We start from the raw sequence: 12,059 nt of genomic DNA, 5'->3' as shown, positions 1-12,059 counted from the left end.
TTCCTTCAAACTCTTCATTCTTTTCACACCATGCCAGTCATACTTTACTTATTAACATAACCCCCATGTCCTGTTATTGTTAGTAGACGTTGTGCACCTATTCACAGCAGGAGATCAGAGAACTGCATGGATTATGCTCTATTGTACTTCCTTATCTCCATTGTCCTATCTGAATTTAGATAAGCTATAATAAGCACACAGTGGCCCTGTACATTGATTAAGCATGTTAGGAGCAGGAGCGGTAGTCCTGTTTATTGATTGATAGCAGAAATGATTGAGAAGTGACCATATGATCTCAGTCCTCTTATCAAATGTATGTGGAAAAAAAGTGTGACATTGTGCATCACCATCATCTGGGAGTCTATCAGCCTACCAGTGTGATTAATTCACTGTTTGAGAAAGTCACAGTGTCTCTGTTTTACATCCTCCTTCTGGATTTATTCTGAATTCTTATCAGTGTCCATACCTGCTTCTTAAATGTGCTCTTTTTGTGATGTGTAAAGATTCATAGTAGTGTAGGACACTTTGAGACCATTGCTACAAATGAACTCTTAGATGCCATTTGACCAGTTATTGACATCTAAGATACAAAGCGGTAGTCATAAAAAATAGGATGAGCGTTAGTATCTCTTTTTCTTCTTCATATTGTAGGATGTCGACCAAAATGTTAATTTATACAGTTTTATGTAGTATAATACAATAATATACAGAATAACTTGAACACCTATTGTTATCTGTTTTTTGAAGCAGGGATCTCGAAACCAAATCTGAGAGCTGATACAGGCCTGATTCATCAGATGGGTGTCAAATGTCAGATCAGAACTGACATTTTCCTGGCTAATTCACTGATGTGTTTGAGACTCTGAACACGTAATGCTGATTTGCGGCACACAGCTCATGCATGTGAGCATCAGCATTGGGCTAATAAAAGCAATGATAGATCAATAAATGCGCTTATTTAACAGGATTAACATCAATTGAAGTTCGGTACCCATCAACAAAACATAGATTCTTCCAGAAATGAAGATATAATGGGTGGCACGGTGGTGTAGTGGTTAGCGCTGTCGCCTCACAGCAAGAAGGTCCGGGTTCGAGCCCCGTGGCCGGCGAGGGCCTTTCTGTGTGGAGTTTGCATGTTCTCCCCGTGTCCGCGTGGGTTTCCTCCGGGTGCTCCGGTTTCCCCCACAGTCCAAAGACATGCAGGTTAGGTTAACTGGTGACTCTAAATTGACCGTAGGTGTGAATGTGAGTGTGAATGGTTGTCTGTGTCTATATGTCAGCCCTGTGATGACCTGGCGACTTGTCCAGGGTGTACCCTGCCTTTCGCCCGTAGTCAGCTGGGATAGGCTCCAGCTTGCCTGCGACCCTGTAGAACAGGATAAAGCGGCTACAGATAATGAGATGATGAGATGTTACAGTGCTATGCAAAAGTTTGGGCACCCCTGGTCAAAATTGCTGTTAAATAAAGGTCAAATCAAATCAAAATCAAATGTTACTGTGAACAGTTAAGCAAGTTGAAGATGAAATGATCTTCAAAAGGCATAAAGTTAAAGATGACTCATTCCCTTTATATTTTAAGCAAAAACAATTTTTCATCTTTTACATTTTCAAAATGACAGAAAAGGACAAAGGCCCGAAGCAAAAGTTTGGGCACCCTGCATGGTTAGTACTTAGTAACACCCCCTTTGGCAAGTATCACAGCTTGTAAACACTTTTTGTAGCCAGCTAATAATCTTTCAGTTCTTACCTGGGGGATTTTCACATATTCGTCCTTGCAAAAGGCTTCCAGTTCTACAAGTTTCTTGGGCTGTCTTGCATGCACTGCTCTTTTGAGAGCTATCCACAGATTTTCAATTATCTTTAGGTCAGGGGGCTGTGAGGGCCAGGGCAAAACCTTCAGCTTGTGCCTCTTGAGGTATTCCATTGTAGATTTTGAGGTGTGTTTTGGATCATCGTCTTATTGTAGGACCCATTCTCTTTTTAACTTCAACTTTTTTACAGATGGTGTGATGTTTGCTTCCAGAATTTGCTGGTATTTATTCGAATCCATGCTTCTCTCGACCAATGAAATGTGCCCTGTGCCACTGGCTGCAATGCAACCCCAAAGCATGATCGATCCACACCCATGCTTCAGAGTTGGAGAGGTGTTCTTTTCCTGGAATTTGGCACCCTTTTTTCTCCAAACATACCTTTGCACGTTGTGGCCAAAAAGTTCTATTTTGATTTCATCATTCCACAGGACTTGTTTCCAAAATGCATCAGGCTTATTTAGATGTTCATTTGCAAACTTCAGACGCTGAATTTTGTGGCTCGGACGCAGGAAAGGTTTTCTTCTGATGACTCTCCCATGAAGGTCATATTTGTTCAGGTGTCACTGCATAGTCGAACAGTGCACCACCACTCCAGGGTCTGCTAAATCTTTCTGAAGGTCTTTTGCAGTCAAACAGGGGTTTTTATTTGCCTTTCTAGCAATCCAACAAGCAGTTCTTTCAATAAGTTTTCTTCATCTTCCAGACCTCACTTTGATCTCCACTGTTTCTGTTAACTGCCATTTCTTAATAACATTACAATCTGAGGAAACAACTACCGGAAAACAATTTGCTATGTTCTTGTAGCCTTTTCCGGCTTTGTGAGCATCAATTATTTTATTATTCAGAATGCGAGGGAGTTGCTTAGAGGAGCCCATGGCTGTTGATTTTAGGGACAAGTTTGAGGAGTCAGAGAATTTAGACAGCTTTGAAATCTGCATCATCTGACCTTTCCTAACGAAGAATTTGAACAAGCCACAGCTCAATAAGCTAATTAAGGTCTGGAACCTTGGTAAAAGTTACCTGAGAACTCAAATGTATTGGGGTGTCCAAACTTTCGCATGGTGTTCCTTTTCTTTTTTCACTTTCCAATTGTACAAAACAAAAATAATACACAAATCTTGCAGAAAATGCTGAAAAGAAATGTGTTGTCTTTACCTTTATGCCTTTTGGTGATCAGTTCATCTTCTGCTCACTTAACTATTCACAGTAACAGACATTTTCAGTAAGGGTGCCCAAACTTTTGCATGCCACTGTATATCTTGATGGTTAGCACTGTTTCCTCACAGCAAGAAGGTTCCAGGTTCAAACCCCATGGCCAATAGGGGCCTTTCTGTGTGGAGTTTGCATGTTCTCCCCTTATCTGTGTGGGTTTTCTCTGGGTACTTTGGTTTTCCCCACTGTTCAAAGACATGCAGATTAGGTAAAATACCCGGCCACTGGGGTTGTACAAAACAGTGCATACTTAATGCCAGTCCCAAGCCTGGATAGACTGGGGAGGGTTGTGTCAGAAAGGGCATCCAGTGTAAAACCTATGCCAAATCAAATATGCAGAACAGATCTGCTGCGGTGACCCCTAACGAGAGAAGCCGAAAAAAGAAGAAGTTATATCCTGTGGGAGAAGAGGTTCATGCTTTTTCTTCAGAGGAAACGCTCCACAAAGTGCTCTTTTTTCCCCACTGAAACCAAGTTTTGGCCTTATTTAAATTGCAGAACAATAAAATATAGATGGCATTCAAAAGGAAAACACTTCCCAGGGTTTTAGCTAAGTTATTGAGATTGTATAACCTACATAAATATTATGATAAAGCACCAGCTCTAAAATAAACGGTTATAATAAAAGTAAAAAAGATGCATACTTTGTGAAGACACTCCCATCACTGTGATTTATACAGAGCTAAAACCATGACTTTCAAAATATTGAAGATTTACTTTCTTTGTTTTAAATATTTCAAAATTCTAAAACTTTCTATTTATTTCCAAGTTTAAACGGAAAAAATCCCAGATTTTCAATGTGATCTCAAACTGTTGAGCCCTTCTGTATGTCTGGAAACTTTATCCCATCCAAATAGTACAGTACATATTAAACCATATTAAACGTGCTGATGTTAAGATTTGTCTGGACCGCACCACAATCTATATGCAATATACACAAATTGTGTTAAAACACACCACCATTACGACTCTGGTGTTTCTCATAACTTGGCAACAGAAGCTTGCAGCGGGTCAGCTCGATTACTCAAAAGGTAGCAGTATCCACTCAGTGTTGAGTACTGGCTGAACCAAAGGTTTAATATATTTAAAATAATTTTCATCTCTAATCTGAACACATTCCTATTGGATGAGAATTGTAGCTATAATATTCAGAGAGGAGCTGATTAGCTGATTAATGAGAGGAGCTCAGAGCGAAGAAATACTAGCTCATTTTCTTTGGCCAGACAATGAAAGAATTTTTAAAACCAATATGTCGATATAAAATTACCACATACTGAAACTGCACCAACACATTTAAAGATGCCATGATTGTAAAAAAAAAAAAAAGTATCAAATTGAGCAGAATTAAACACCAAATGTGGGTAAATAGACTTCAGAAATGCAGCAAACAAGAAACCATTAATGTATATCAACTACAAATCCGTTCTTCCACTTTATCTGCTCTAGCAGTAGGATAGTGTGATTAGATCATTGTTCTCAGAGGATTATCAACCACTGTCTAGACACATCATCTCCTTCCAGAAAAGGTTAAAGACTTCTTGAGTTTTGATGTAGACTTGGCAGGTGAAGTATGGCATATGAAGTTACACTTGGATGGGATCAGCTCATACTAACTGAAGCATGCATAGCACAAGAGCTTTGTCTTTTACTTTTCTTTTTTTTTTTGTTCCCCAGTGTGCTTTATAAGAGCTAAACAACCACATTCCTCCATTGGGGCTTCCTAAACCTTTTAGACAGATGACCCCAAATGGACATCATAAATTTTCTGCAACCCCAACCCATGACCACTCAACATTTTTTTAAGTAATAGAAGATTTATAATTAAGGACTTGTAAAATCCATCCCTCCATTATCTGTAACCGCTTATCCTGTGCAAGGTTACAGGCATGCTGGATCCTATCCCAGCTGACTATGGGCGAAAGGCGGGGTACACCCTGGACAAGTCGCCAGGTCATCGCAGGGCTGACACATAGACACAAACAACCATTCACACTCACATTCACATCTACGGTCAATTTAGAGCCACAAATAAACCTAACCTGCATGTCCTTGGGGGAAACCGGAGCACCCGGAGGAAACCCACGCAGACACGGGGAGAACATGCAAACTCCACACAGAAAGGCCCCTGTTGGCCACTGGGCTCAAACCCGGACCTTCTTGCTGTGAGGCGACAGCGCTAACCACTACACCACCGTGCCACTGACTTGTAAAATCATATTCATAAAATGTTGCAAAAATATTTTTGTCTTTGTTTTCTTGACTTGTGTTTTGTCACTGAGTCAGAGTCGAAACTTGATATTGTTCAAGAACTAGTGGTGGTAGGTGGACAAGGAAATTTGTCTATTTTGATTGCGTTAGTACAGGATAATTTCACAATAGAAAATTATACTAAAATTACACGTACACTCTTAATTTACATGTGACTCCCACTAGCATTTCAAAATAGGAACACACAAAATCCAGCTTAATAGTTAGGGCGATATACATCTATAAAATTAATTTGTAAAATAAACAAATAAAACAGTCAAATCATCCCACGTGGGGTCAAATCCCCTAATTTTAGAACCCCTGATCTGCATTTTTCCTGGCCAAACACTACTTTCAGTAAATTTCAAAAGTATGTGGACACCTGACCATGATACCTATCTGTGTTTGTTGAACATCCCATTTCAGATTTAGTCCCCCTTTACTGTTATAATAATCTCCACTCTTTTGAGAAGGCTTTCCACTAGATTTTCGAGTGTGGCTGTGGGGATTTGTGCTCTTTCAGCCACATGAGCTTGAGTGAGTCAGGCACTGATGTTGGGCAAGGAGGTCTGGTGTGCAGTCGCCATTACAATTCATCTCAAAGGCATTCAATGGGATTGAGGTCAGGGCTCTGTGCAGGCCACTCAGATTCTTCCACAGCAGCCTTGGCAAACCATGTCTTCATGGACCTTGTTTTTTATTGTCATACTGAAACAGTGCGACACGGTGGTGTAGTGGTTAGCGCTGTCGCCTCACAGCAAGAAGGTCTGGGTTCGAGCCCCATGGCTGGCGAGGGCCTTTCTGTGCGGAGTTGTCTGTGTCTATGTGTCAGCCCTGTGATGACCTGGCGACTTGTCCAGGGTGTACCCCGCCTTTCGCCCATAGTCAGCTGGGATAGGCTCCAGCTTGCCTGTGACCCTGTAGAACAGGATAAAGCGGCTAGAGATAATGAGATGAGATGAGATACTGAAACAGATTTGGGCTTCTTAGTTCCAGTGAAGGCAAATCATTTGCTACAGCATAGAAAGACATTCAACACAATTGTTTGCTTCAAACTCTGTGATAACAGGTTGGGCAATTCCTGTAAATATGTGTGATGGACAAGTGTCAAGAAATCTTCAGAAAGTGTCACTGTCTCTTCCTTTTTCAGACTTGAGTCCTCCTTCTTCAACACTGCTTCTGCTGCTGCTGACTTGTTATGGTAGCAGCTATGACATATGAGCTCGTCCCACAGTAGCTTTGATCCTCCAGGTCAACACAAAGGTTTACAGCTGACTTGAAGCCTATGAACAAAACTCATAATAAAAATATCTGTGGCATCGTCACGAAGCACACTGGGATGATATGCTGGTCACTTTGGGGTTCTGAATCATCCTGCCTGCACCCCTATATCTCTGATCTGTTGTTGCAAGCAGAAAGGTGTTGATCAGAAATGTTGTGGGGGAGGTGCACAAAATGTAATTGCAGCTTTGCTTAATCAGACCACAGTATGAGGTGGAAATCCCTTAAATTAAAGGTTAAGCTTTTGGCCTCTGTCTAATTAAACAAGCTTTTATGTATTTTTGGCTTTGGGCTCCACCTTCTTCCTTTGCACTACATACATGAGTCATGTCTTATTCATAAGCATATATATGTCAAGAGAACAAGACATAATTTTTCATTGGAAATAGATGAAGTCCTTTTTGTAATATATATAATATTATGATTATTTTTATGTTTTTGATTATTTTTATTTATGTTCTGTGCATAGCCTGTGAAACTACAATGCTGTTTGAGTGTAATATAATGCAACCATTTTGTCGTTCTGTACAGAATGTGGCACAGTTTGTGTTTGTGTAGTCTAAAACGTGCCTCACTAGAGCTTTTCTTCTAAAAGCTAAACTGCTCTGAGTTTCAGACATGAAATGGAGTGACTGTAGTGAGCATGGGATCCTCTGTTCTGAATAACTCTATCATTGCTCATGCACATGGCCTCGGCAAGACATTCAGGGCTCACTTACAACGTGACCTAATTTTTTTTCAAATCCGCCTGCGAGTTCTCGTGCTGCTGGTGGTTTTGAAGTCGTCTCTTTACAAGAGCATTTTCAAAGTCTTGCCTGCCATTCATGTGAAACTCTGTCAGATGGTTCAGAGGCGTTCCTCTGGGCTCTGTTGTCTTGTCATTGAATGCTTACAGAGAACAGTGAAAGAAATGGCGAGCAAAAAAAAAGAAAAAAAAAAGACAGACAAAATGTACAAGAAGTCATGGTATGTTGAAAAGAATGGCATCTCCAGAGCTGTGGATGGTTTGAGTATTTCAGTATGTGTGTGTGGTATCTGAAAAGAGGCCAAATGTGTGTAAGCTCCAAACGCTGAGGCTCTCTGTATCTAAAGGAATGGGCTAGGTTTCAGTGGTTAACCTACGACTGGGGAGTGCTACATAAGCAATGGCTAGCCAGCACAAAGAAACAAAGAAATATAAAACACCCTTCCCTCTCAGCTTTAGGCTTGTGTTTACCTTTGAACAAAATGGCTAGTTCCCTGTCATCATACATAGACATTTGAATGTCTAGTATCCAGTTGGAAGACAAAGTTTGTGAATTCCTTCTAATTGCCTGGATTTCTGCTTTAATGTATTCTGTTCTTTATCCAAGTTATAATAAAAGGCAGACACATTCTTCCTATACTTAGAACACACATACAACTGGACTTTTAATGTCTTTATTGGACACATTGTTTAATCATTTGCAGTATAGGATGGAAAAAAGTATGTCAACCCTTGAAATTAATATATCATTATTTAAAAATAGCAGAAACTGCTTTAATAGGATTAAAGGTAGACTGCCTTTCAGATTTTCCAAGTGTAGGTCATAAAAAGAATTTTCCCTGACACCCAATTATTTTTGTTTCGTGGACCGAAAGCTACTGAATTCGAATCACAGACTTCCAATTTTATTAGGTTTTTAAAATAGAACAACTAATGAATTTAAGGCCACGTGGCCCTAAATTCTCCACTATTTTTTCTTGCTTCACCGTGACCCAATTCAAGATCTTATGTCATGCATCACATGATGGGCTTTCCCCGTTCGCACAAGGCATTGTGGGATACAAATTTGAAACAGGAGAGGAAAATGGAGGACATGAACGAAATGTGAAAGACCGACTACAGTAACAGAAAGCGAGAAGAAGACGTTATGTTGCGAAGGAAAGGAAACACAGGACCAAACTAATAAATATCAGCGGTCAGCAAGCACCTCGGTGTGATCAGCTCGTCATTTAATGACAGAATGATGGAACTGTCAGTGCACGGTCAATAATGCAACACTGGATGCCAGCTGCCGTAAAATCCAAAAGAAGAAGAAGCAGGTAAACCTGCACATGCACACACGGACTTCCTCTGCTTGACTGCACAAAGCGAGCAATTTCATGCACATGATTTGCTTAGGAATCCCCTCAAATTAAATAACTTCCCAGCCACACAATGGCCTGTTTTTTTTTTTTTGAGATATTGCAGAAATAAACATATATCACAATGATAAAATTTCAGAGGGAACTAAAGCGAAAGGCTGACAAACTTTAACATTTCTTGTAGCTACTGATCTGACTATACAATAGTGAGGAGGAATGTTTGGCCATTCCTTGCTGAAAAACTGGTTTCATTGTTATTTCTGGACTTTTTTTTTTCCCATGAACAGCTCCTAAAGGTCATATTACAGCATCGCAAACACTGATTTCATTTAATTTTTTTTGCTTGTTTTATAATTTGGTTTTGGCCAACTCTTTTTTTAAAGCTGACCAGCTAGCTGTCCTCTATCATACAACAGCTAGCAACTGGTTAGGACGAAGCTAGCAACACATGCTTTTTTGAGACATGTAAAGCCAATCAACTCTTTATGCAGCAGGCTTGTAGTACTCGAGTCCAGGACTCGGACTCAAGTCCAACCCGTAACCTTACTTTAAGGACTTGTGACTTGACTTGGACTTGAGCACTAATGACCCGGACTCGTGCATTAACTGCATTCGGACTCGTAAATTGGAGACGAGGACTCAGATTTTCTCTTTATTTTTGTAACATGCTGTGGAAATCGTTCAAGGTGGGTGGAGCACAGAAGCACGGCAGGCCAGAACTGAGTTCTTTTAAACTCTTTATTTGCACTTTTCAGTGTCTACTTTGCTCTCCCAGTCACACGCGCATGCACACACACAAGCATTCTGGTTGGGGAGAGAGCTCCCTTCCTCTGCTCTCCCTCTCCTCTTATAGAGCACAGTCACTGGGGAAGACACACAAACATAGGTTAATTCCCGTCAGGTGCAGTGATTCTGCCACTTACCTTCCCTGACTCCGCCCTCCATTCACAGACTGACGCTTGACCATGCCCCCGCTGCCACATATTCCCACCGCCCGACTCAGGCCAGGGAGTCGTCTGGCCTGCAGCTGACTCCCCCCCCCCCCCCGACGGGAGAGGAAATCCGCCATGACCATCTGCGCCCCCGGCCTGTGGACCACCTCGAACTTAAACGGCTGGAGTGCCAGATACCAATGGGTGATCTGTGCGTTGGCATCCTTTATGCGGTGGAGCCACTGCAGGGGCGCGTGGTCCGACCAGAGGGTGAAAGGGCGCCCCAGCAGGTAGTAGCAGAGGGCGAGGACTGCCCACTTGATGGTGAGGCACTCTTTTTCTATGGTGCTGTACCTGCCCTTGTGCACCAACAGCTTCCGGCTGATGTACAGCACTAGACGGTCCTCCCCCTCCACCTCCTGGTACAGAACAGCCCTCTGTCCGACACTTCCGTCTTCCGTGGCCCCCCACACAGTGCAGCCTTTACCTCAAAGAAAGCCTGCTGGCATTGCTCCATCCACTGGACCGGATCTGGTGCCCCCTTTTTAGTGAGATCAGTCAGTGGGCTGGTGACATCCGAATAATTAGGTATAAACCTACGATAGTAGCCAGCCAGCCCCAGGAACTGTCTCACCCCCTTTTTGGTCTTGGGCCTCGGGCAGGCCGCAATCGCTACTGTCTTATTAATTTGGGGACGCACCTGCCCATTGCCCAAGCGGAAGCCCAGATACCGTACTTCCACCCGCCCAATCGCACACTTCTTCGGGTTGACTGTGAGACCCGCTCGCCTCAGCGACCTAAGGACGGCCCTTAGGTGTTCTAGATGCCACGGCCAGTCATTACTATAAATAATGATATCATCCAGGTATGCGGCTGCATAGGTGTGGCGTGGGGGTGGAGGACCCTATCCATAAGCCGCTGGAACGTAGCAGGCGCCCCAAACAGCCCAAAAGGAAGTGTGACGAACTGGTGTAAGCCAAACGGTGTGGAAAAGGCCATTTTCTCTCGGGATAGCGAAGTCAAAGGGATCTGCCAATATCCCTTTGTCAAATCCAGTGTCAAATAAAAATGAGCCGTGCCTAGTCAATCGAGCAACTCATCAATACGAGGCATTGGGTACGCATCGAATTTAGACACTGCGTTGACTTTTCTATAATCCACACAGAACCAGACTGACCCGTTGGCCTTGGGAACCAAGACCACCTGGCTGCTCCAGTCACTGTGGGACTCCTCGACGATGCCCATTTCGAGCATGGCCTCGAGTTCTTCCTGAACCATCTTTTTCTTGTGTTCAGGCAGTCTGTAAGGGCGGCTGCGCACTACTACCCCCAGGGGCATCTCAATGTGGTGTTCTATGAGGTGGGGGCGGCCGGGCAGGGGCGAGAACATGGTAGAAAATTCTGTCTGCAACTGGGCGACCTCCGTGAGTTGGGTCAGGGAGAGGTGGTCTCCACAGGGGACCGGAGCGGTGGGCGATGTCAATTTTCCCTTTTGAACCTCTGGCCCCAGCTCCGCCTTCTCTGGGACCACTAACACCAACGCCACGGGGACCTCCTCGTTCCAAAGTTTTAACAGATTGGGGTGGTAAATCTGTAACGCCCCACCCCTGTCCGTTCACCTCACCTCATAGTTGACGTCCCCGACTTGCCGTGTGACCTCAAAGGGTCCTTGCCACCTGGCGATCAATTTGGAGCTCGACATGGGCAACAACATGAGTACTTTATCTCCCGGTGTGAATTCCCTAAGGCGCATGCCCCTGTTGTACAGACGGACTTGACGTTCTTGGGCCTGCCGCAAATTCGCCTGGGTTAGGTGCGTAAGTGTGTGGAGTTTGGCGCGCAGGTCGATAACGTATTGAATTTCATTTTTGCTTGTTGAAGGTCCCTCCTCCCAATTTTCACGCAGCACATCTAGAATGCCACGCGGCTTACGCCCGTATGATAATTTGAACGGGGCGAACCCCATGGAGGCTTGTGAGACCTCTTGAACTGCGAATAACAGGGGCTCGAGCCATTTATCCCAGTTGCATGCGTCCTCGCTTACAAATTTCCGAATTATATTCTTGAGTGTGCGATTGAACCGTTCAACTAAGCCATCCGTTTGTGGGTGATAAACGCTGGAGTGGATAGACTTAATTCCCAGTAACCCATACAGTTCACGCAGTGTGCGTGACATAAACGTAGTGCCTTGATCAGTCAGAATCTCTTTGGGGATTCCGACTCGGGAGATGACGCGGAAGAGTGCTTCTGCAATATTACATGCGGAGATATTGCGAAGAGGCACTGCTTCCGGATATCGTGTTGCATAGTCCACCAGAACTAAAATAAATCGATATCCTCATGTTGATCGATCTAATGGCCTGACGAGATCCATCCCAATTCTTTCGAACGGGGTCTTGATTAATGGCAGAGGGCGCAAAGGCGCTTTTGGAATGGCCGCTAGATTTACTAACTGGGATTCGCAGCACGTC

General features: G+C 43.3%; 1 protein-coding gene across 2 annotated transcripts in view; it reads left to right on the top strand.

Annotated features, from left to right (window-relative positions):
• Positions 1 to 12,059, top strand: part of srgap3 (SLIT-ROBO Rho GTPase activating protein 3) — a 302,285-nt gene that overhangs the window by 74,070 nt on the left and 216,156 nt on the right. The window lies entirely within an intron of this gene.

This window comes from Neoarius graeffei, chromosome 4 (assembly GCF_027579695.1).
Source record: "Neoarius graeffei isolate fNeoGra1 chromosome 4, fNeoGra1.pri, whole genome shotgun sequence".
Lineage (NCBI taxonomy): Eukaryota > Metazoa > Chordata > Actinopteri > Siluriformes > Ariidae > Neoarius > Neoarius graeffei.
The sequence above is the reverse complement of the archived record's forward strand: the minus strand, read 5'-3'. Positions and strand labels throughout refer to the sequence as shown.